Source organism: Chrysemys picta, chromosome 1, assembly GCF_011386835.1.
Source record: "Chrysemys picta bellii isolate R12L10 chromosome 1, ASM1138683v2, whole genome shotgun sequence".
NCBI classification, from domain to species: domain Eukaryota; kingdom Metazoa; phylum Chordata; order Testudines; family Emydidae; genus Chrysemys; species Chrysemys picta.
Window position 1 is genome coordinate 219,681,952 of NC_088791.1, and position 26,940 is coordinate 219,708,891.

The following is a 26,940-nucleotide window of genomic DNA, read 5'->3' on the forward strand; positions in this document are numbered from 1 at the left end:
TATTCTGTCAACAATTTGCTGATTCCATTTTAACATTTACTGTGGCAATAACATGCACCCTAAGGAATTACTGCAAAATAACAGAACTAACTTTCATGAGTCCTTAAGGTTGCAGTTCAATGATTTCCACAGTGTGCTTTATGTTGGCTGCAGCACTGGTAGTGATTTTCCATTGTGTTAACCTTATGATTCAGCGTGGCACATGTTACACAACCGATCCTTACGCTGCTAAATGAGGTGGCTTTGTATTTTCAAATGTTCTGCATAATGCTGCTGGATTAATTGGTGTAGCAGGTGTGGGTAGAGTGTGAATATCTGAGGGGAAGAAAAACAGTTAGGTCTTCATTAGCACAAAACTATTATTGCTTTCTGCTACCTGCTTCTCCATTCCCACCTCACTTCCTTGTCTACAGCTAAAATAAAGGTACAGTTAAAAAGGGTCTTGGAATGAAATGATTTTTAAGAGGTTTCAGTTACAAAACATGGATTACAATACAGATAACAAAATATGCTTCACACCTTGTATAGTCATTTATACCTAAGCCAGGGATCCGCAACCTTTGGCCTGCGGCTCACAGGGTAAGCCCCCTGGCAGGCCAGGCCAGTTTGTTTACCTGCTGCGTCCGCAGGTTCGGCTGATCGCGGCTCCCACTGGGGGCAGTTCACCACTCCAGGCCAATGGGGGCTGTGGGAAGCGGCGTGGGCTGAGGGCTTTTATCATTCAGGAAACTATTTTGCCTTACAATTTTTTTTAGGAGACAAATCCGAGGAACTGTTCCAGATTGGGGTGTCATTAGAGGAGATTTTGGAACAAATTGATAAAATAAACAGTAATAAGTGACCAGGACCAGATGTTATTCACCCAAAAGTTCTGAAGGAACTCAAATGTGAAATTGCAGGACTACTAACTGTCATCTGTAACCTATCATTTAAATCAACTTCTGTACCAAATGACTGGAGGATAGCTAATGTGATGCCAATTTTTAAAAAGGGCTCCAGAGGTGATCCCAGCAATTACATGCTGGTAAGCCTGACTTCAGTACCGGACAAACTGGTTGAAACTATAGAAAAGAACAAAATTGTCAGACATATAGATGAACGTGATTTGTTGGGGAAGAGTCAACATGGTTTTTGTAAAGGGAAATCATGCCTCGCAAGCTACAATAACTCTTTGAGGGGGTCAAAAAGCATGTGGACAAGGGGGATCCAGTGGATAGAGTGTACTTAGATTTTCAGAAAGCCTTGGACAAGGTCCCTCACCAAAGGCTCTTAAGCAAAACAAGCTGTCATGGGATAAGAGGGAAAGTCCTCTCATGGACTGATAACCAGTTAAAAGATAGGAAACAAAGGATAGGAATAAATGGTCAGTTTTCAGAATGGAGAGAGGTAAATAGTGGTGTTCCCCAGGGGTCTGTACTGGGACCAGTCCTATTCAACATATTCATACATGATCTGGAAAAAGGGGTAAATAGTGAGGTGGCAAAATTTGCAGATGATACAAAACTATTAAAGATAGTTAAATCCCAAGCAGACTGCGAAGAACTACAAAAGCATCTCTCAAAACTGGGTGACTGGGCAACAAAATGGAACAAAAGATTAACTTCAATGTTGATAAATGCAAAGTAATGCACATTAGAAAACATAATCCCAACTATACATATAATATGATGGAGTCTAAAATAGCAGTTACCACCCAAGAAAAAGATCTTGGAGTCATTGTGGATAGTTCTCTGAAAACATCCGCTCAATGTGCAGCGGCAGTAAAAAAAGTGAAAAGAATGTTGGGAATCATTAGGAAAGGAATAGATAAGACAGAAAATATCATATTGAGGCTATATAAATCCATGGTACACCCACATCTTGAATACTGCATGCAGATGTCGTCGCCACATCTCAAAAAAGATATATTGGAATTGGAAAAGGTTTAGAAAAGGGCAACAAAAATGATTAAGGGTATGGAATGGCTGCCATATAAGGAGAGATTAATAAAACTGGGAATTTTCAGCTTGGAAAAGAGACGACTAAGAGGGGATATGATAGAGGTCTATAAAATCATGATTGGTGTGGAGAAAGTAAATAAGGAAGTGTTATTTATCTCTCATAACATAAGAACTAGAGGTCACCAAATGAAATTAATAGGCAGCAGGTTTAAAATAAACAAAAGGAAGTATTTGTTCACACAACACACGGTCAGTCTGTGGAACTCCTTGCCAGAGGATGTTGTGAAGACCAAGACTATAACAGGGTTCAAAAAAGAGCTAGATAAGTTCATGGAAGATAGCCATTGATGGACCTATTAGCCAGTATGGCGTCTCTAGCCTCTGTTTGCCAGAAGCTGGGAATGGGCAACAGAGGATGGATCACTTGGTGATTACTGTGACGTTGTGCGGTCTATATGGTTTTATAAAAACATGATAATAAGTGAATATAATGTAACTGGGATAGTTTTATAAAGATTTGGTGATAAGTGACTATAATGCAACTGGGATATGCTTTGTGCAAAAGGTCTCTTGTAAGGTATCATTACAAAGCTCATAATCTAGTAAGTGTGATCATCCTATTTGTAGAAATTTACCACTCTTGTATCTAAAACTAGAAATATAAAACATAACTCTGAGGGCCTATTGTAATTATGTCAAGTGTGGGCCATTAATGATGCTTTGGAATCTTGATGACTCCCATTAACAAGGACCATTGTCTGCAGATGGCTGTGTTTACCTGTTAGTCTTCCTGTATATGTGTGTGCTGGCAAGTGGGCAATGAAGTCTTGCAGTGACATGTGATCATGTCACCTGAACTGGAAACCATCTTTAACCTGGTGCTTTTCCAGTGAGGGGGGTAGAAACCCAGAGGGACAAAGGGTTCCCGCCTTATGCAAAAAATATATAAAGGGGTGGAAGAGAACACAGGGAGAGAGGAGCCATCATGAAGAATCCCCTAGCTATCACCTGAGCTGCAACAAGAGCTGTACCAGGGGAAAGAATTGTGCCCAGGCCTGGAAGGTGTCCAGTCTGAGAAAAAGCTTACTGAAGCATCTCTAAGGGTGAGATTATCTGTATTCAGTTTGATTAGACATAGATTTGCGCATTTTGTTTTATTTTGCTTGGTGACTTACTTTGTTCTGTCTGTTACTACTTGGAACCACTTAAATCCTATTTTCTGTATTTAATAAAATCACGTTTTATTCATTAACTCAGAGTATGTATTAATACCTGGGGGAGCAAACAACTGTGCATATCTCTCTATCAGTGTTATAGAGGGCGAACAATTTATGAGTTTACCCTGCATAAATGCAGGGTAAAATGGATTTATTTGGGTTTAGACCCCATTGGGAGTTGGGCATCTGAGTGCTAGAGACAAACACACTTCTGTAAGCTGTTTTCAGGTAAACTTGCAGCTTTGGGGCAAGTGATTCAGACCCTGGGTCTGTGTTGGAGCAGACGGGAGTGTCTGGCTCAGCAAGACAGGGTGCTGGAGTCCTGAGCTGGCAGGGAAAACAGGAACAGAAGTAGTCTTGGTACATTGGGTGGCAGCTCCCAAGGGGGTTTCTGTGATCCAGCCCGTCACAGTGGCGTAGTCGAGCAGGGTCTGTGCACAGCTGATTGCTTTGAGATACTGGTAGTGATTTTAAGTGAGTTTTAAGTGTGGTGGCTGGAGAACAGACAAAGTGGTTACTGGTTTGTTATTTTCTGTTTGCTTATTTCGGGAAAGGGAAGTAGGGACAGAAAAGGAAGCAAAATAAGTAAGAATGAAGATCAAAAGAAGCTAAAACAACACAAGTTGCAAATTGCCCAGAAAGACTGAACACTGGGGACTGGGAATGTCTCTGTTAACTAAGAAGCCCCTGAGCTGTCGGAGAACACTTCAACCTCTCTAATCACTTAGTGACAGACTTGAAGGTGTCAGTTTTGCAACAAAAAAACTTCAAAAACAGACTCCAAAGAGAGACTGCTGAACTCGAATTAATATGCAAATTAGACACTATTAATTTAGGCCTAAACAGAGATTGGGAATGGTTGGGTCATTACACTAATTGAATTTTTTTTCCCCCATGTTAAGTTCTCCTCACACCTTCTATGGGTCATCTCGATTATCACTTCAAAGTTTTTTCTTCTGCTGCTACTGATAGCTCATCTCAATTGATTGGCCTCTTACAATTGGTATGCGTACTTCCACCTTTTCATGTTCTCTGTATGTATAACTATCTTCTGTCTGTGTGTTCCATTCTATGCATCTGAAGAAGTGGGTTCTTGCCCACGAAAGCTTATGCTCTAATAAATTTGTTAGCCTCTAATGTGCCACAAGTACTCCTGTTCTTTTTTGCGGATACTGACTAATACGGCTGCTACTTTGTAACCTGAGCTGAGTGCATCTCAGTTTCAGTGAACTGCAGATGGGTGTGGCCCAACCTCTGTCTGTGCTGAAGCTGACTGGAGTGTCTAACCTAGCAAGACAGGAGGGGAGGGTGCCTGTTCTGGCAGGAGGGTGTTCTCTGTGGTATCCCAGCTCATCGAGTGATGGTCTCAAGGGAAGACAAATTGAAATTGATGTACAATTTGCCTGGGAAAAGGCTGACCTGGAAAAAGAAAAGGCTGCCCACCAGCCTGGACTTAAGAGACAAAGCAATTAAGACCCAGAAGCATGAACTGACTGTAATGGAGTGGAAGAGGTACACAGAGACATGTATCCTGGAGCTGGAAGTTGGGGTCCTGGTGACTGCTGCGGTGGGAACAAACCCCAAGGACTCTAGCTGGAAGCAAACCCAACCTGAGTGAAAGGGGGGGGGGGGGTTTCTGGCCAGCGAAAGCTGTAAGCCTACAGCTGGATCAGGGTCTCTTTCCCTTTTGGGGGACACAGGAGTGTCTGCCCCATAGGGGAGCCCAAAAACGAATTTTAGGTATACTGCCTCCGCTATGGTCAGTGTCCAAGTCTCTGGCAGTAAGTTCAGGAGGAGGGTGCGACGTTGTGCAGTCTATATGGTTTTATAAAAACATGATAATAAGTGAATATAATGTAACTGGGATAGTTTTATAAAGATTTGGTGATAAGTGAATATAATGCAATTGGGATATGCTTTGTGCAAAAGGTCTCTTGTAAGGTATCATTACAAAGCTCATAATCTAGTAAGTGTGATCATCCTATTTGTAGAAATTTACCACTCTTGTATCTAAAACTAGAAATATAAAACATAACTCTGAGGGCCTATTGTAATTATGTCAAGTGTGGGCCATTAATGATGCTTTGGAATCTTGATGACTCCCATTAACAAGGACCATTGTCTGCAGATGGCTGTGTTTACCTGTTAGTCTTCCTGTATATGTGTGTGCTGGCAAGTGGGCAATGAAGTCTTGCAGTGACATGTGATCATGTCACCTGAACTGGAAACCATCTTTAACCTGGTGCTTTTCCAGTGAGGGGGGTAGAAACCCAGAGGGACAAAGGGTTCCCGCCTTATGCAAAAAATATATAAAGGGGTGGAAGAGAACACAGGGAGAGAGGAGCCATCATGAAGAATCCCCTAGCTATCACCTGAGCTGCAACAAGAGCTGTACCAGGGGAAAGAATTGTGCCCAGGCCTGGAAGGTGTCCAGTCTGAGAAAAAGCTTACTGAAGCATCTCTAAGGGTGAGATTATCTGTATTCAGTTTGATTAGACATAGATTTGCGCATTTTGTTTTATTTTGCTTGGTGACTTACTTTGTTCTGTCTGTTACTACTTGGAACCACTTAAATCCTATTTTCTGTATTTAATAAAATCACGTTTTATTCATTAACTCAGAGTATGTATTAATACCTGGGGGAGCAAACAACTGTGCATATCTCTCTATCAGTGTTATAGAGGGCGAACAATTTATGAGTTTACCCTGCATAAATGCAGGGTAAAATGGATTTATTTGGGTTTAGACCCCATTGGGAGTTGGGCATCTGAGTGCTAGAGACAAACACACTTCTGTAAGCTGTTTTCAGGTAAACTTGCAGCTTTGGGGCAAGTGATTCAGACCCTGGGTCTGTGTTGGAGCAGACGGGAGTGTCTGGCTCAGCAAGACAGGGTGCTGGAGTCCTGAGCTGGCAGGGAAAACAGGAACAGAAGTAGTCTTGGTACATTGGGTGGCAGCTCCCAAGGGGGTTTCTGTGATCCAGCCCGTCACAGTGGCGTAGTCGAGCAGGGTCTGTGCACAGCTGATTGCTTTGAGATACTGGTAGTGATTTTAAGTGAGTTTTAAGTGTGGTGGCTGGAGAACAGACAAAGTGGTTACTGGTTTGTTATTTTCTGTTTGCTTATTTCGGGAAAGGGAAGTAGGGACAGAAAAGGAAGCAAAATAAGTAAGAATGAAGATCAAAAGAAGCTAAAACAACACAAGTTGCAAATTGCCCAGAAAGACTGAACACTGGGGACTGGGAATGTCTCTGTTAACTAAGAAGCCCCTGAGCTGTCGGAGAACACTTCAACCTCTCTAATCACTTAGTGACAGACTTGAAGGTGTCAGTTTTGCAACAAAAAAACTTCAAAAACAGACTCCAAAGAGAGACTGCTGAACTCGAATTAATATGCAAATTAGACACTATTAATTTAGGCCTAAACAGAGATTGGGAATGGTTGGGTCATTACACTAATTGAATTTTTTTTCCCCCATGTTAAGTTCTCCTCACACCTTCTATGGGTCATCTCGATTATCACTTCAAAGTTTTTTCTTCTGCTGCTACTGATAGCTCATCTCAATTGATTGGCCTCTTACAATTGGTATGCGTACTTCCACCTTTTCATGTTCTCTGTATGTATAACTATCTTCTGTCTGTGTGTTCCATTCTATGCATCTGAAGAAGTGGGTTCTTGCCCACGAAAGCTTATGCTCTAATAAATTTGTTAGCCTCTAATGTGCCACAAGTACTCCTGTTCTTTTTTGCGGATACTGACTAATACGGCTGCTACTTTGTAACCTGAGCTGAGTGCATCTCAGTTTCAGTGAACTGCAGATGGGTGTGGCCCAACCTCTGTCTGTGCTGAAGCTGACTGGAGTGTCTAACCTAGCAAGACAGGAGGGGAGGGTGCCTGTTCTGGCAGGAGGGTGTTCTCTGTGGTATCCCAGCTCATCGAGTGATGGTCTCAAGGGAAGACAAATTGAAATTGATGTACAATTTGCCTGGGAAAAGGCTGACCTGGAAAAAGAAAAGGCTGCCCACCAGCCTGGACTTAAGAGACAAAGCAATTAAGACCCAGAAGCATGAACTGACTGTAATGGAGTGGAAGAGGTACACAGAGACATGTATCCTGGAGCTGGAAGTTGGGGTCCTGGTGACTGCTGCGGTGGGAACAAACCCCAAGGACTCTAGCTGGAAGCAAACCCAACCTGAGTGAAAGGGGGGGGGGGGGGTTCTGGCCAGCGAAAGCTGTAAGCCTACAGCTGGATCAGGGTCTCTTTCCCTTTTGGGGGACACAGGAGTGTCTGCCCCATAGGGGAGCCCAAAAACGAATTTTAGGTATACTGCCTCCGCTATGGTCAGTGTCCAAGTCTCTGGCAGTAAGTTCAGGAGGAGGGTGCGACGTTGTGCAGTCTATATGGTTTTATAAAAACATGATAATAAGTGAATATAATGTAACTGGGATAGTTTTATAAAGATTTGGTGATAAGTGAATATAATGCAATTGGGATATGCTTTGTGCAAAAGGTCTCTTGTAAGGTATCATTACAAAGCTCATAATCTAGTAAGTGTGATCATCCTATTTGTAGAAATTTACCACTCTTGTATCTAAAACTAGAAATATAAAACATAACTCTGAGGGCCTATTGTAATTATGTCAAGTGTGGGCCATTAATGATGCTTTGGAATCTTGATGACTCCCATTAACAAGGACCATTGTCTGCAGATGGCTGTGTTTACCTGTTAGTCTTCCTGTATATGTGTGTGCTGGCAAGTGGGCAATGAAGTCTTGCAGTGACATGTGATCATGTCACCTGAACTGGAAACCATCTTTAACCTGGTGCTTTTCCAGTGAGGGGGGTAGAAACCCAGAGGGACAAAGGGTTCCCGCCTTATGCAAAAAATATATAAAGGGGTGGAAGAGAACACAGGGAGAGAGGAGCCATCATGAAGAATCCCCTAGCTATCACCTGAGCTGCAACAAGAGCTGTACCAGGGGAAAGAATTGTGCCCAGGCCTGGAAGGTGTCCAGTCTGAGAAAAAGCTTACTGAAGCATCTCTAAGGGTGAGATTATCTGTATTCAGTTTGATTAGACATAGATTTGCGCATTTTGTTTTATTTTGCTTGGTGACTTACTTTGTTCTGTCTGTTACTACTTGGAACCACTTAAATCCTATTTTCTGTATTTAATAAAATCACTTTTTATTCATTAACTCAGAGTATGTATTAATACCTGGGGGAGCAAACAACTGTGCATATCTCTCTATTAGTGTTATAGAGGGCGAACAATTTATGAGTTTACCCTATATAAACTTTATACAGGGTAAAATGGATTTATTTGTGTTTAGACCCCATTGGGAGTTGGGCATCTGAGTGCTAAAAACAAGCACACTTTTGTGAGCTGTTTTCAGGTAAACTTGCAGCTTTGGGACAAGTGATTCAGACCCTGGGTCTGTGTTGGAGCAGACGGGAGTGTCTGGCTCAGCAAGACAGAGTGCTGGAGTCCTGAGCTGGCAGGGAAAACAGAAGCAGGGGTAGTCTTGGTACTTCAGGTGGCAGCTCCCAAGGGGGTTTCTGTGATCTAACCCGTCACAATTACCTGTTCTGTTCATTCCCTCTGGAGCACCTGGCATTGGCCACTGTCAGAAGACAGGATACTGGGCTAGATGGACCTTTGGTCTGACCCAGTATGGCTGTTCTATGTTCTCATGGCCATTATTGTTCAGTTTGCTTTAAAAGTGAGCTTTGAACTCCTCATCACCTCTCTTTTAGCTGAAGATGCTTTGCCTCCAGGCTCCAGGGGCATTTGGTGATGGCTTCTCATTTTTTACCTTCTCCTGCAAATGATGGGTAATGCTAGTCCCATAGCAAATTCATTGTCAAATTACAATTTGGAAGGTTTGCCTTGGCATTTTTGTTATGGCTAGGAAGTTATAAAATGCTCTATTGGAAAACACTCCTTATGTATAACTAGTATTCTAGGAACTGGCACATGAGGAGCAACAGTGTGGCCAAAGGCAGGTCCCAAAATGTTTTACATTTCTTGCAAAAGAAATACAAAGTGAGACAACTGGGGGTAGGGGAGAAAATTGCCAAAGGGGGTGACAATGAAACCGCCAGGAAAAATTCAAATAGGACTCAAAGCTTATATTTTATGTTTGTGTTTTGTCATTTCAATTAGAGTTTTACAAAATAAAAGCAAAATCATTTTCAGTACTGTACATCTCATCTGTGTGAAGTTACTATGACTGCATACAAAAGCATAGCGAAATGGCCAGCTGTCTACATTATTGGCTATTTCCATGTAATCACGTGATTTGCATGTGAAATACCTGCAATTATTCACCCAAATTAGGCATGGAGTTGCATGCACAGACACGCACGTGCACACACCTTTAAATATTAGCTCCTTAATGGCAATTCAGAACAGACAGGACGTCAGTTTTTAGAGTCTCATCTGAAAGAACTCCATCTCTCACCCCCTACACACAGAATAAACAACAAGGAACTCCATTTATCTTCATGGAAAGATGAATGACTGAGTCAGCCTTGGATCTGAGTTGTAAGTTTAAGGTAGTCTAGTAACACCAAACCTGAAAAATAAAATTGAACGAGTTGTTTTAAAACACTTTGTACAAAAGAAGCATACATAGCCCCTGGTGGATAGTTTAACTAAGGGTGAGAAAATGTGAAAATAAAAGAAATTGAAAGGAGGGAGACAAGTGTAGGGGACATAGTGAATATCTAAGAGTAATATGCACAAAAAACTGTTTACATTTTCCCCACCAGTTTAAAATTGCAGCAATTATTCCTTCAGTGGCAAGCGGTCTGTATTTCTGACTAGGTATAATCAAACAATATAATGTGTAGATGGAGACTAATTCCAACTCCTACTTTTAAAAAAAAGGAACAAAGAAGAGTCAAGAATTCTAATTCACGTGAAATTCCTATGATCTAGACTTTATAATATGACAGAACCTAAAGCAATGGTCTCAAAACATTGCACCTTACAATTATGTCCTCCCTTATGAAATCCAATATTGTAGAATGCTGATTCACTGGAGATGTTATTATTGGTTCACTGGAGATGTTAAGATTGCATTCTGTTTTTTTCTGAAAGTGCCAGCAATTCTGCATAAGTTTATGTGTTATTATACAGTATAGTCTTCTGAAAACAATTCTGGGTATTCAGCTTAATATCTATCCATATGTAATAATAACAATTAGACCTGGTAAAATAGGAAGTCAGTTATAACCTCTGAGACAAGTCTTTGACCACATACTGTATCATTTTCTTTACTTTTTTTAAACAGCTGTACTGAGTTAAGGTTTGAAAAACCCCAATCAAAGGCAAAGCTTATTCATTTTGGTATAACACCACTGTGATAAAGATTAAAGAAGAGACAAAACGAAATCACTTTTCATGCACAGCAGAGGACCAGCAGGTGTTACCATGGAAACAAAATCAGTCCATATCTGCTTCATCACTGCGTGGGCTTCTAAAAGACAGCCTCTCGCCTCACACTTGACAACTTTTTGGGCAAATTGCTCTCATGGGTAAAGGAGCAACTCCTGCTAGGTTACATTGATCCATATCTGGGATGGCCCGGCCATTCCTGGCAGCTCTCAAGCCTCAGGCAACAGTGATACTGCAATTTTACCAGCTGAAAGGGAAAAAGTGAACAAAAGTGACAGGAGGGAGCGACTTCCCCAGCAGACTTCTGAAAGGAATGACCTGGGGGTGAGTACTGCCTTTTGTTCACGGCACACCTGCAGGATAGGTCAGAAAACACACATCAGTTTCTCTTACAACGATGGAACTGATTTAAACTTAATGGCAGTAGAAAGTATTTATGTGCCCTGCATACAGACATTTGAAAGTCCCATTGCTGTGTTCATTGTTAAAGCTACTCAACTGTTTTTTTGTTGAGCCATCTGCTTCTGGTATCAAAAATAGATCAGAGGAAAAAAATCAAGTATTCTCATCCTCAGAACACAGTCTGATCCTGAGCCGCTCTCCCGCCCCCTCAAGCCACCACATGCACCCTCCTGTTTCAGAGTAGCTTTCAGCCGTGTATCTGACGGGAGCTAGGAGAGTACAATTGGTTTTAATGACATTTTAACACCATGAGACAGATGTACACTCTGGTGTTTGTCCAGGTACAGTAAGCCTGATCCATGCTGGTTTTGAGTTTGTTTGATGTGAATTTACCCAGCAGTGTCTTAGTAAAGTCTCCGGGGCTGTCATGACCAATAAACAAATGGGAATGATACCACGTGAAATACAAAATGAAAGCGTTAGCTAAGAGGATGCAGCCTGAATACAAAACCATCCACACACTTCTCTATGAGCTCTTTGGACATTGTTTTAAGTTCATCATCTTTCATTAGAGACCCTTTTCGGAATGTGTGAAGCGGGCACTCACCTCTTGAGTGCCTCCCAGTGTTTGGGTGTGCTGCATTTCTTTTATCATCCTGGCGCCCCCTGCAGCCTGCTGCCTGACCTTTGTGGGTCTTCAGTGGTTTGGTCCTCTGGCCAAGTCACAAAGTCCAAATGTACCCCTTCCAGGGTATTAAGGAGTCCAATAATTAACAGCCTCAGCTCTGGGTCCTTTAAGTTCAACTCTCTGTTCTGGCTCCCAGATAAAGCCTATCCCCTTCTTGGTGTTTATGCCATTTTACCCGTGGCTGTTAGGGGAACCCAGGCCTGCCCACCAGTCCAGGTTCCAACCCAGGGACCAGGCATACAGCAAACATGCCTTCTGCCTGCAATCCATCACTGTGAGTTCCCTGGGCCTCTTAATACTGAGCCCGTTTTTCTTCACCCCTATCTCAGGTTCAAAGTCCTCAGGGTCTCCTCTCTCTGCAATCACAGTTTAAATTCAGCCAGCCACAAACTCTGGCTACTTGTTGAGGTCCTTTGGCATAAAGGGAGCATACAGAAAATGTGTGGACTTTCTTTAGAAAATGTCTGACAGGAGGCTTTGCAATCCTACTGCACCCCGCCCCTACCAGGAAGCAAAGATATGACAGGGTAGGAGCAGCACAGGTGGGTCCTCCAGGCCTGCCTAAAGAGGCCACACAGAAGCATCCAATCAGAGACCAGCAGCCTCAGATAAAAGGAGCTGCCTAGCACTAGCAAGGCAGTTCCTGGCTGGGAACAGAGGAGTGATGAAGGAGGTGTCAGCATCTATTTCTGTTGTGACTGTGAGCATTCCACACCAACCACGCCCAAATAGGACTTATCAGCTTGCTGACTGGGGAGGCCCTGGCCCGGACTTCCTTTCTCTTGGAGAAATCTAGCCTGCTCCTGGGCCAGTTTGAAAACTTTGTGCAAGCCATGGCGGTAACCTTTGACGAATTGAACTGTGCACTCACAGCAGAAGCTGTGCTCCAAGCATTGAGGTGGGGTGGCGATCGGTTGCCAAATTTGCCATGAGATTTCTACACCTGGTAGTGGCCACCGAGTGCAAGGAGCCTGCATGGCATTACTGCCTATGGCTCGGCCTCAACGAAATCAGAGATGAGCTGGCTCAAGTCGAGTCCTTGCCCGGACAATCTAATTGAATTCTGCATTAAGATCGATAACTGTGATGGAGCACTGCCAAGAGCGAAGCTCAGCCACCTGTGCCCCACAAAGGTCTGACCTGCGTCATGGATGGGAAATGTCAAGTCCCAACCCAATAGAGGGGTACAGGCTGGGTTGGTATTTGTCCCTGTGACTCTACACCCCATATTCTTCATTAAAATATTGTTATAATATGATTGTAGCATAACTAAGATGTATTTTATGCAAGATGGATCATGTGAGGTATCACAGGAACGGTTATGATTTACTGAATATGATTATCCTATTTGTATACATGTATCATTTCTGTATCTGAAGTTAGGAATATTGATTTTACATCTGTACTACAAAAGTGTTTGCACCTGGGGAATGCCCACCACACAAAATGCAATCAGTCTGGCTCGTCAGCTGGGGACAAGTCAACAAACCATTAGGGAGAACAATAGGTCTTTGAAGATGCTACAAATGGCCTTTGACTCCTGGCTGTTTTGACGCTGCAGGGTCATGTGATCACGTTACCTGGTACTGGACTCCATGATAGAATACCAGTATTTTTCCACTGAGGGATGGGGGGAGACCACGCTGAAAAACAAAGGGTTCCCACCATATGTAAAACCTATTTAAGGCCGGGGAGTGACTTAATCAAGGTTCGTTCTTCACTGAATCCCTGCCCAGGATGACTGCTGAAAACATCTAAGAAACAAAGACCAAGGGAGAGGTGCGGTGGGAAGAAGAGCTGAGCCCAGGCTGGGAAGGTCTCTGGCCTGTGAAACTCTGCAATCTGCCTAAAACAACATTTAGGGTGAGATACTGGCTTGTAACCAGTTTCTTTACTGGTTTCTTTAGTGTATTAAGCTTAGTTTGCGTGTTTGTTTTATTTGCTCAGTAATCTGCATCTGATGAAGTGGGTTTTAGCCCACGAAAGCTTATGCCCAAATAAATGTGTTAGTCTCTAAGGTGCCACAAGTACTCCTCGTTCCTTTTGCTTTTATCTGTTTGCTATCCCTTGTTAATCACTTAAAATCTATCGTTTGAGGTTAATAAACCTTTTTTTTGTTTTCTCTAAAACCAGTTTGTGGAATTCATAACTGCGGGCAAGAAGCTATGCATATCTTCCCCCACAATGAGGGAAGGGGTGAATTTTATGAGCTTATACTGTACAGCGCTCTGTGCAGCACAAGACAATACAAATTTTGGGTTTACACTCCAGAGGGGGTGTTCACTTGTGAAGAGAAGTGTGAGGGGGGATTGGATAGCAGTCTTCAACTACCTGAAGGGGGGGTTCCAAAGAGGATGGAGCTAGGCTGTTCTCAGTGGTGGCAGATGACAGAACAAGAAGCAATGGTCTCAAGTTACAGTGCGGGAGGTCTAGATTGGATATTAGGAAAAACGATTTCACTAGGAGGGAGGTGAAGCACTGGAATGCGTTACCTAGGGAGGTGGTGGAATCTCCTTCCTTGGAGGTTTTTAAGGCCCAGCTTGACAAAGCCCTGGCTGGATGATTTAGTTGAGGTTGGTCCTGCTTTGAGCAGGGGATTGGACTAGATGACCTCCTGAGATCTCTTCCAACCCTAATTCTTCTATGATTCTATACACTTGAGTGATGGGCAATTCCTTAGCTGAAGCCTTCCCATGCAGAGCTGATTTCCATGTCTGTGTCTTTCTGCAGCTGGGTGTGTCCCTACCTGTGTGTGCTGGAGGAGGCTTGAGGGCCTGGCTCAGCAGGACAGTGAAAGGGAGCCCAGGCTGGTGGAACAGGTGGGCTCAATGGTACCCCAGTACATCAGGTGGAACCCCAAAGGGGGGGAGGCAACCCACCACAGTCCCCTTCCTCCAGTACCCAATATCCATATTTGTCCGCATATCCCTCCTGAAACCTTACACAGAGAACCCAGGAGGAGTATTTGGTTTAGCGAATTCTTGACTCCTGATGCATTAGGGGGAAACTCCAATATTTAGTGCACTGGGAACCAGTGGAAAACATTCATGCCCTGAACCTGCTGCAGGAGTTTCATGAAATCTATCCCAGCCTAGAAGCCCCTCATAGGCACCTTTGGAGGAGGGAGTACTTGCAGGAGTAAGGATCTGCAGCTAGCCTGATTACCTGCCAAGTTAACCCCCAGGTAATCTAACAAGTGCATCTGGGCCCTAATTGAGCTGCCCAATTGGCCAAAGGGGATCAGCAGACCAGCAGCAGGGTTCAGGCTGCTCAAAGCATTTGCCCATGGCTTTGATCGCTCCTGTTCCTGCTTGTTCCCAGTCCAGCTCCCATCCTGTTCCAGCCCCACTCCTGCCTTGCATTACTCCTGGTAACCTGGTTCTGACTCTGGGCTCTCATTTCTGGCCTCCAACTCCAACTCTGGGTGCTGTTTCCTGCTTCAACCACTAGGCATGATTGCCCATCACTGTCACTGACAGTGACTGACAGAAGGGGTGTCTGAATCAGACTTTCCCCTCATTAGTCCTCAGTCTTACTCAGTATTATAATAAATCATTTCCTCAGCCTCAGGATATAAACCCATCTTTATTTACAGCTGTGCAAAGAGAGAGCAAAGTTGGTGTAAGCTATTAGTAAGTCAGGACAGTAGCATTGTACACCTACTTTGAACAGCTATGCATGTCTTCTAAACTCCAATCCCCACTTTATTCCTGCAAATAAGAAAAGTCAGAAGAACTTGCTGCATACAAAAATGAGTTCAATCACTGTATTAGTAAATCAAATACATTTCTCTTCACAAGTTCTTCTAGATACACATTTCTAAAGCATCTCACTTTGGTCTCTAAGCGCTGTACATGGATCATAGAAGTGAGTGAGTGCCATCATGAATGGCAGTCCATTCTCTATCCTATTCATATTTTAAACCTGTTTTGCTTAATTTAAACCAGTTCCTGTATGCACACTAGTGACTATGCCCTGGTTCTTTGAGGAACAGTATGGGGAAGAGATGAATTACAGCACAATTTGGTGAGTGAAATGGTAAGTGCCTGAATGAAGTAGGAGCCTAATAGGATTTAGTCTCCTAAATCACATAGGTGTTTTTGAAAGTTATACCAGTGACTCCTCTTGGTCTCGTTTGGGAGTTATTATGGAACCCTGTGCCTGCTGCTGGAAAGGTTCTTCCTCTAATTGAGTCAAAACCTGGGCTCTATTAAATGGATGCCACACACTCACAGCTCCTGTGATGGGTCCCAGAAGAGATTGCTTGGAGGCAATCTCTGAGACTCTGTGCAGCCTGTTCCATTAAGGGCCTAGTGAACCAGCACCTTGAAGCAATTCAGCTAATAAAAGGAGACCTGGTGCAGGTTATTGAACACTGTCATAATGTGGTTTCTATAGTTGCTTGCCCCACTTAGGAGATGAGCTATCAAGGTGTGAACGTACTGTAGCTTCTTCACAAATTTCTTATTTTGGCCCAGCGTACCATACAATAAGCAACAGAACAGCAATTTTAGTGTCACTCATTATGGCACTAGGTGTTTTGTCAAGATTAGTCAAGTGTTAGATTTGGGGAGAGTGGTTTAGGTAAGTCATTTATTCATACTTAATGTTACTATCTCCTTTTTGTGAAGGCTTTGTGACTTTCAATATGTAGCTTGCTCTCCTCTGCTGCAGAACATAGCTCATCAGCTGTCAGCTTCTCTGTGTTAGAGACTGCCTCTGACTACCTAATTGGGAATTCCATGTTAAAATGCAGGGTTTTTCCTCCACAGGTAGGGGCCAAATCCTGCTCTCCAATATTCAGTGTGCTTCGTCCATATCCAGGATAGAATTTCACCTTGGGGATATTACTTAAACATGTGCATGTTTCATAATTCCATTAGGGAAGACAGTCTGGAAGTACTGACATGCTTTCTATCTTTCATGGGCTGATATTTCCTTTTGTCCTGCTTCTCTGGTTTATATGCTCATCATCAGTAGATTTGCAGTAACTATGCAGTTCAAAGGCAACTTTCTCTAATGTTCTAAAATGTTCACTATTTCTCATTAAACATGGAATTGGCAGTTCTTAGACCTAGGTACAACCACAATACAGATAGCTCTCCACTAAGAAGGTAGCTAGGAGCCCCTGTCATTGATCAGGACATCATTGTACTAGGTCCCTGTCTCAGAGAACTTAGTCTTATAATCCCTCCCCATTTGTATCTGTCTCCTAACCCTCAGACTCTGAAGGCTTTTAGTCTTTAATCTGTACACTTCTTTCAGGCTGTAACTCACAATTTTTACTGTACTTTTTTCTCTCTTTGGAAGCATATACATTACTTTAACCCAGAGTTTGTTGCTTAAGACTTATTTGTAATTAGACAATTATTGCTCTTAGTTTTAATGGAAGGCCAGGAACATTGTCCCAAGAAGAAAACTGACAATCATCCTTCCAGGGTAGCTTATTTTGTTTGTGAAGCTCCCACAAGTGTTCTGATCTGACCCATGTGAGTAATGTTTTTCACACATAAAGCAATTTGCTTTCCATTTTGCTCAGAAAGAGCTGATTCTTTATTAATAAATAAACTGAAGTCACATTAACCCATGTCTTTCACTATTTACTGCTGAAAAACTGATGACAAATGATTGGACTTCGCTGGAATAGAATCTCCTGAGGACTCACCATTTATACACTCTTTGGGATCTGAGAAATATAAACTGCCAGGTTGCATGAATGTACACTTTTATTTATACGAGAGGACTAACTACGCTACAGAAAACAAAAATCATTGTGGAAAAGGGAATTAAACATCAACTTGAATAGGAAACCAGGGCAAAAATCTGTGCTAATATTTGTTAGTTGTCTGTCGACTTGAAATTAAGGCTAATTCAACAGAAAGTCATCTTTAAGTGAAATTTGAGGCCTGAGCAAAATGTGGGAAAAGAATAAACAAAAGGCATAGGCAGATGCCTTGCTGGAGGGGCAACTCTGAAGAATGCACTTTATCTCATATGTTTTAGGCATGCTGAAACTATTTTTAGATGAAGAATGAGTGCAGTGAGGCCTATTTGTGTTTATTGTAAGGAATGTGGATACACTTGATTGTACAGAATATCCTACCAAGCACAGCCCTTTCTTATAGCTTTTTAAAATAATTAACTTGAAAACAAAAAAGGAATTTTCCTTCCTGGTTATGGGAACCCATATAGGAACCCAAGTGCACATACACCTAGTACGAGACATTGACTACCCCAAAGAACTTACTGTCAAACAAGACATACAGAGTGGGAGAAATGTACTACTATCCCCATTTTACAGATGGGAACTGAAGCGCATGGTGATTAAGTGACATGCCCGAAGTCACACAGGGAGTCTTTGGCAGAGTAAGGACTTTGACTCAAGTCTTTTGAGGCCTAGTCCAGTGTCTTAAGCCTCCAAATCATCCTCTCTCTCTAATTACTGTATAAATAACATAGGCCCAAGTCCATCAAATGACAGAAGCATATTGATAACTTTAAACCTGTGAATAGTCCTATTGAAATCAATGAGACTATTTAGGTACTTGAAGTTATGCATGGGCTTAAATATCTTACAAGTTGGGGCTGCAATCTGTTGCACTCCCACAGCAATGTTACTTGTGCCCTTCCTCTTGGCTCTTGTCCATGGTCTTTAGGGTTTTCCCATGTATAAGGAAACCCACAGCCTTGACATTAACCACATCTTGAAGGGATGGACTAATAGTTTCTGGCCAACCAGGATAGGCTCTGGGGTAGGAGCTATTTCAGTAGCCTTAGGCAACCAGAGGATCTCAGAACAGGAGAAGTCTTCCACTGGCTGGTTAGACTGCGTTTATGTCACTTTGCATCACTTGAGTAATGCGAAGTGGTCTTAACAGAGCCAGGGACTCTGATCCAGAGTCAGTGGCAAAGCTGCTAACAGAATAATTGCTAAACCCAATAGACCAAATAGCTTAAGGTGTTTGTGTTGTTGTAACTGAAATAAAATAATGCAAGTCTAAAAATCAATGCCAACATACTGAGAAAAATGGAAACCAGTGTATTGAAACAACCGCGGGACTAAAGCTATTTCCTCATTGAAGATTCAATAGAATCAGTGGATTTTTTCCTGCACAATAATTCAGGCATGAGTACAGGAGGAAATATAAGTAGGAATTAAAGGGACCAAATTCTGCCTTTAGATATGCACAGGCAGTTCCCATTGAAGTCAGTGGGCCAAATTCTTCTTTCTGCTACACCACTGCAAACATTCAGTAGGGTTGGTATCATATAGTTGAAAAGAGAATTTGGCCCAATGAAAACTATTCATACATATTGAGGGTAGAATTTGGTCTAAGATATCTACTGCAAGAATGGTACGGCAGGATTGGAAAGGAAATGCAGTAGATCTAATCTACCTGGATTTCAGTAAGGCATTTGATACCGTTCCACATGGGAAATTATTAGTTAAAATGGAGAAGATGGGGATTAATATGGGGATTGAAAGGTGGGTAAGGAACTGGTTAAAGGGGAGAATACAATGGGTCATACTGAAAGGTGAACTGTTAGGCTGGAGGGAGGTTACTAATGGAGTTCCTCAGGTATCAGTCTTGGGACAAATCTTATTGAATATTTTTATTAATGACCTTAGCACAAATAGTGGGAGTGTGCTAATACAATTTGCAGATGACACAAAGTTGGGAGGTATTGCCAATATGGAGTAGGACTGGAATAGCATACAAGATCTGGGTGACCTAGAAAACTGGAGTAATAGAAATGGGATGAAATTTAATAGTGCGAAGTGCAAGGTCATGCATCTAGGGACTAACAACAAGATTTTTTGCTATAAACTGGGGACATATCAGTTGTAAGTGACAATGGATGAGAAAGACCTGGGTATATGGGTTGATCACAGGATGATTATGGGCTGCCAATGTGATGCGGCTGTGAAAAAAAGGCTAATGTAGTCCTAGGATGCATCAGGCAAGATATTTCCAGTAGAGACAGGGAAGTGTTAGTACCATTATACAAGGCACTGGTGAGATCTCATCTGGAATACTGTGTGAAATTCTGGTCTCCTGTGTTTAAGAAAGATGAATTCAAACTGGAACAAGTGCAGAGAAGGGCTACTAGGATGATCTGAAGAATGGAAAACCTACCTTATGAGAAGAGACTCAAAGCTTGACTTATTCAGCCTAACCAAAAGAAGGCTGAGGGGAGATATGGTTACTCCCTATAAATACATCAGAGGGATAAATACCAGGGAAGGAGAGAAGTTATTTAAGTTAAGCACCAACATGAACACAAGAACAAATGGCTATAAACTGGCGATCAACAAGCTTAGGCTCAAAATTAGATGAAGGTTTCTAACCATTAGAGGAACAAAGTTCTGGAACAGCCTCCCAAGGGGAGCAGTAATGGAGAAAAACCTAACTAGCTTCAAGACTGAGATTGATAAGGTTATGGAGGGGATGCTATGGTGAGATTGCTTACACAGGCATGTAGCCGATCTGCGACTGCAAGCAGCAAATATCTCCAGTGGCTGATGATGGGATACTGATGGGGAAGGCTCTGAGTTACTACAGAGAATTCCTTCCTGGGTGTCTGGCTGGTGGATCTTGCCCACTCACATGCTCAGGGTGTAGGTGATTGCCATATTTAGGGTTGGGAAGGAATTTTCTCCTGGGTCAGATTCACAGAGACCTTGGGGGGGGGGTTTCACCTTCCTCTGCAGCAAGGGTCACTTGCACGTTTAAACTAATGTGAAGGGTGGATTCTCTGTAACTTGAAGTCTTTAAATCATGATTTGAAGATGTCAGTAACTCAGCCAGAGGTTAGGGGTCTATTACAGGGGTCGGTGGGTGAGGTTCTGTGGCCTGCAATATGCAGGAGGTCAGACTGGATGATCATGATGGTCCCTTCTGACCTTAAAGTCTATGAGTCAGTAATTGAGCTACCACACTTTAAATCACACATTGTCTCTGGCTATGTGGGTTCATGTGGTAATCTCCTGCAAAAAAAGGGAGAAATTTAATTAATTAACTAAGTATCATCTCAGGATAGCTTCTGGGAAGACGAAAGTGGACAGGAGACTTACTCTTAGTCAGCGAGGAGGACAGTGCCTAGTGTTTATATTTACACTCATGCACTGATTCTGTAAATATATACACTGAAGTACAGCAGCTATGCACTCTTTCCTACATTGCTCAAAAAATTGCAGGACCAAGGCCTGTTATCATTTAATTATGATTCAGCTAAAGTGCTTATGGAATATCCTCAAGACAACCTGTGCTGTAAAGATGCATCTCTTGCCTCCCATCCTCATTAGTTGGATAAACAAGGGAGTGTTTACAACCAAGAGCCATACAGTGTATTAAAAAGTCTTGTCCTCCAAGCCAAGCAATTAAAAACAGATGTGACCTGACTATCTACAGGAAAACTTTGCTATAATCAGTCTGATCAGACACTATGTTCAGGTATCTGTGATAGGGGCCGCTAACAAAATAATCTAGCAAGTACTAATTTATTAGCACTATATCACATGACATTTTTCCACTTTGAATAAAAAGTTTTCATGGTGTAGAATTTGAGATATCCAAGATTAGCATTCAAGATAAAGATATTTTACCAAGAGGTGATGCCAATAAGAAACAGTTAGACCATTATGCCCAGATTTTCTAAAATGTACATGCTCACTGGGCAATTGCATGCCTTTATCATTATTTCACATGACATCTCAGTAATTGAGCCCATAAATAAGCACTCCGATGCACACACTTCTAAAAATCTGACTTTTGACATATGACCAATCTAACAGCTGATGAATTGCTTTTTCATCTCCCAGAGATCCGCAAAAGTATTTTGAACACAGCATGTATAGTAGTCAGGCACTTAATACATCAATCAAAGCTTCTAAAGAAAGGTTGAAATACTATTTGTTGAGGACTTTGGGATGTTTAGAATTTGAAGTCTGCCACCATTTCTGAGGATTTCAACTCCAGTGAACGAAACCAGCAGTACCCAACCTTATTACACAGGAGGGCCACATAAACCAAAGCACAACCTTGGGTGGACCAAACAGATTCTATGTATTCTAATAAGATTTGAAGTTACCTATATTTTAAGTTCAGCTTGTTTCATAGGTATTTAGATAGAAACAACCTATGTGCAGTATTGTCTATTTATAAACAAAGAAATCAGTACATAAAACATGCATCAGAATTATAGAAAACAGAGAGAAAAAACAGTAAAGAACACATAACCCCCTCCCTAATCACAAATAAAGAATGCACTTTCTGAGTTAGTGAGAAGTCTGAGGTTGTTTCTCAGCAACCAGTTTGTTGAAGTTTGGCTCAAAGTGAGAGATGTTCATCCGAAGTACAGCATGCAGGTGGTTGTCTGTTAGGGTGTCAGCTTAGACTTATTCAGCTTCATAAACGAGAAAATTTGTTCGCAGATGTATGTGCTGCCAAAAATTGTGGACATTCGACAAGCAAATTTGCACAGATTTTGAAACTGATCATTGGGCAGCAGTGAGTAAAACTCCACCAGTTTCTTTTTATGAAACATGTCTGTTACATAAGAGTTAAATCAGTTCCATTTGCAGAGAGGCAGGGACATTTTCCACATCAGCAACAAAAGGGTTTTCAAACAGACAGACATCACTTGTTTATGACTTGAAGTCAGAAAATCTGGCCTCAAAATTCTCATCGAAGAAGTCCAGTAATTTTACCATTCAGGCACACGGGACCGGAACACTGACCTTCTCATCCTGACTGAGTTCTTCAGAGGAAGGAAAGTGAGATGGTGTTCCCCTCTCTGAGTGTTGTTGCAAGAGTTTCAGTTTTGCTTGAAAAGTATTCACATCTGAGTATAACTGAGAAACAAGCCTTTCTTTATCTTGCAACTTCAAATTGAGATCATTCAAATAGCTTGTTAAATCTGTTAGAATTGCTAAACCCCACAATCACATGGACTCTGAGAGTTCCAGTCCATTTTTAGAGTTTTCATTCATGAAAATATTGAATTCATTCCACCAGGCGAAGAAACGGTTGAGCACATTTCCACGACTAAGCTAACATCGCTCACTGTAGTATATCGCACCCTCAAATTCTGAATCAATTTCCTCCAGGAATGCTTGAAATGAGCAGTAATTCAACCCACGTGCCCTGATCGAGTGTACAGTGGCCACCATGGTTTTCATTACATTTTCCAGGTTTAGAACTTTGCCCCTCAGAGCATATTGGTGAATAATACAATGTAATGCCATTGGCCTTTCAGCATTGCACAAATCAAGCCCTTTATGCATCAGTCCAGTCTCGTGGCCTACCATGTTCTTAGCACTGTCCGGCAAGCTGATTCCAAGACAGACAGAGTTCCCTAATAGTGTCGGCAAATCTCCAAAACAAGTCTTCACCTGTAGTCTTCCCATGAAGTGTCTGGAGCACCGCAAGTGATTTGAAATGTCTCATCTATTCCACGAATGAAAATTAGCAGCTGAGCACTGCCAGTAAGTGCTTTCAACCAAAGCCATTGAAAAAATCTCAAAATTTTGGATTTTTTCACAGAGCTGGTCTTTTAAATATGCACCGATGTCTTCTATTTTTCATGTAAGATCTGGCGAGACATATCTACAACTTCAATAAGGTTCCTTTTGTCAGGACACATCTCCTCCATAATCACATTCATACACTCTTTTATAAACTCCCCATCAGAAAAAGATTTACACTTAGTACCCCGTACATACACAACACGGTCGCTTGCTTTCACTGCTGCTGCATTTTCTTCTTGACATATTCTTAGCATTTACTGTAACCCCTGGACTAGACAGTCTAGTTTTCTTAAATTTCAATTGCCTTACCCGCCTCTCCTTCCCACATGGCGAAACCAGTGCATTGGCATCAGAATGTCACGTGGCATCTAATTCTAGAAGAGTTCTGACTGAAGGGTTATTAAAATCTCAGTGGCTAAAGAAGTTCAGACTGAGCATCACTTATGTAGATGTAAGGTACTAAAACCAGTTGCCTAGTAAGCAGCATCTAATAATGTTCTTACTTTATAGCTGGCCCTGGACATAAAGATTCTGTTAACAGTTTCTGCTTCAGTCACTTCACAGAAGTGATGCTTCAGCAAACTGATGTGCATTAAAAAAATCATTTCAACTGTGTTAACATTTAAAGGCCAAAGATCAAATATGCCCCTTTAGTTTTAGCTACACAAGTAAAGTGTATTTTTTTGCTTCCTAAGTGTTCAGAAATTCAGTTTTATTTTAAAATAGACAGTCCCTTTTATAGGTGGTCTCTTGATGCTTTTGGTTTAAAACAATGCCACAGATCTGCAGCTGGAGTCTAGAAAACACATAGCATGAATAGAAAGTTTCATATTTCAAGAGAGTGTTTTCTTCTGTTCTGTTTTTCAAGTGCAAAATGAAGCCATATACTTTCAATTTTTAGACGAATGAAAAACAAGACAATGAAAAGTAGAGACTCCAGAAGAGAGCTTAGAGTGTCTCCTTTATAACAGGTTTCAGAGTAGCAGCTGTGTTAGTCTGTATCCGCAAAAAGAACAGGAGTACTTGTGGCACCTTAGAGACTAACAAATTTATTAGAGCATAAACTTTCGTGGACTACAGCCCACTGCTTCGGATGCATCCAAAGAAGTGGGCTGTAGTCCACGAAAGCTTATGCTCTAATAAATTTGTTAGTCTCTAAGGTGCCACAAGTACTCCTGTTCTTTTTCCTTTATAACATGCTTCCATCTTGAAATGAAACTACTGCCCAAAACAGAGGGCCACACAGCAGACAAACTCCTTGAAAATGAAGAGTCAAGTATGTACTTGCTGCATTTTATCTTACACTACATTGTAAATTCTCCAGGGCATGGACTATTTTGTTAATTTGAACAATGGCTCGTACAAGGCATCCCCACTGAGGCAGTGGTGTGCTATGTGATCACAAAATAAGGATAATACCCACTGTAGAGGTAAATGAACTATAAACACACTTGTTGTCATACTGAAAGGCATTCCTCACTCTAGCTGTCTGACTGAAGGCTTGTCTCTACTTACCGGGGGATCGACACGTGGCAATCGATCCACTGGGGGTCGATTTAGTGGGTCTTCACTAGACCCGCTAAATCAAACGCAGAGTGCTCTCCCATCGACTCTGGTACTCCACCAGAACGAGAAGCATAAGGTAAGTCGATAAAAGAGTTTCTCCTGTCAACCCAGCGTGGTGTAGACACAGCAATAAATTGATTTAAGGTACATCGACTCCAGGTACATTATTCATGTAGCTGGAGCTGCGTAACTTAGGTAGACTTAGCCCCATAGTGTAGACCTGCCCTAAGAGTGTTCCAGAAGGTTCACCAGACCTTGTACTGTTTTAGACAGCTTCACATTCACACTGTACAGCAGCATGTACATGCTTATATCTATAAGGAGCCCTATGCCATTGACACTGAGCCTAGGATAAAAAAGGAAACATCTATGGTAACTGAATGGCTTAAATACACTGTACAATATACCTCTTCTGCAGTTCCCCCTTGCTTACTAGATGGAGAACTACAAAATATTAAAATATGTTTTAGTGAAACAGTGTTCACTTGTAAGATGAACAATCCCAAGGGACTCTTTTGATAGTTAATTACAGAGGAACATACGCTTTTTGTCAGCTTTCGTACAATATGAGGTAACCACAGTAACTCAACAAGAAGTTACCATAGTGACCCAGTATCTCTTCGGGAAATAAAGCTGCCTGCTATCATCCTTACAAGAAGATACTAGCAACAAAACACCCACAGTCTAACAAAGTCTTACAGTTTGTATATAATGCCTATCTCTTAGTTATGCTATGGAAAGTGACTAATACAATGTGTTTTTAACATATCCCATGATAAGGAATCTCTTTACAAAGTATGTATTTTGATGTTTCATTGTGGACATTATCGCCAAACAAGCATTGTTTCGTAGACATATCAGTCACATATAGATCTTTGTGTGCCTGAATGCTGTAGCAGCCCTGCCACTGCCTCAGTTTACCATCCATCCCACAAAACAATCTACCACATCAGCTGGTTTTGAATGACTGCTCCCTTTCTGGGTGTGGTCTGTTACCTCTTCTCCAGGCTCAGTTAGCCCCTTTCAGACAGTTTATAAGGAGTTTCAGTGTCCATGTAACGCTCTCTCAGTTAAGAAGCCTTCACAGTCCTTTAACAGGGCTTCATTGTAATCCTCCCTCCTGGCTCACAATCCTTTGCAGGCTTCCTAGCTGGAGCCTCCCTTCCACAGCAGGTTCCTGCTCCCTACAGGTCCCTCAGCTGGGGCTTAACTCTCAACTGTCGCCTGCTCTCTGCAGATACTATGTGTATCTTTCCATGTCTCTCTTCCTCATTTCTGTCTAGGCACCCTGGAGAGTTGTCACCTACCCTCTTCCTAAACTTAGACTGCCTTTATGTCCCCAGAAGGCTTTGTTTCTAGTCACATGCTCCAATCACATGACCCAGCGGCGTATAAGCAAACAATGTCACTCAAGTTACTTTGAGACTGAGTTGACTAAAACATTTCACAAGGTAAAACTGTGAGGACAGTTATGGTTAAGGCCCCACTTAACTTGCAATATTGCGGAAATTGCAGATTCCGCAATATTAGATTTCCACCGCAATTTTGACAGCAGGAGCCCTGCCATGTGCAGGGCTAACAGTGGGAGCCCTGGCTGCCCTGGGCCTAAGAGCGGGAGTTCCCACCAGGGACGGCTCTAGGCACCAGCAAAACAAGCTGGTGCTTGGGGCGGCACATTTTTAGGGGCAGCATAGCCGGCGCCAGAATGCCGCCCCTAAAAATGTGCCCCGGCCGCCCTAGCTCACCTCCGCTGCTGCTGCCGCGGCGTGCAAAACAGCTGATTCGCGCGCCGCTACTCGCCCTCCCTCCCAGGCTCTCAAACCTGGGAGGGAGGGAGAGATCCCAAGCGGCCGTTTCACGCGCTGCTGCTCCCCCTCCCTCCCAGACTTGAGAGCCTGGGAGGGAGGGGGAGAAACGGCGCCCGCGCCGCAGCCACTCGGCATCTCCCCCTCCCTCCCAGGCTCTCAAACCTTGGAGGGAGGGGGAGATGCCGAGTGGCCGTGGCGCGGGCGCTGCTTCTCCCCCTCCCTCCCTCCCTCCTAGGCTTGAGAGCCTGGGGGGAGGAGGCAGGGCTGGGGATTTGGGGAAGGGGCGGAGTTGAGGCGGGATCGGGGGTGGGGTAATTAAAGAACGGGGGGGGGGGGCAAAATTGTTTTTGCTTTGGGCGGCAAAAATCCTAGAGCCGGCCCTGGTTCC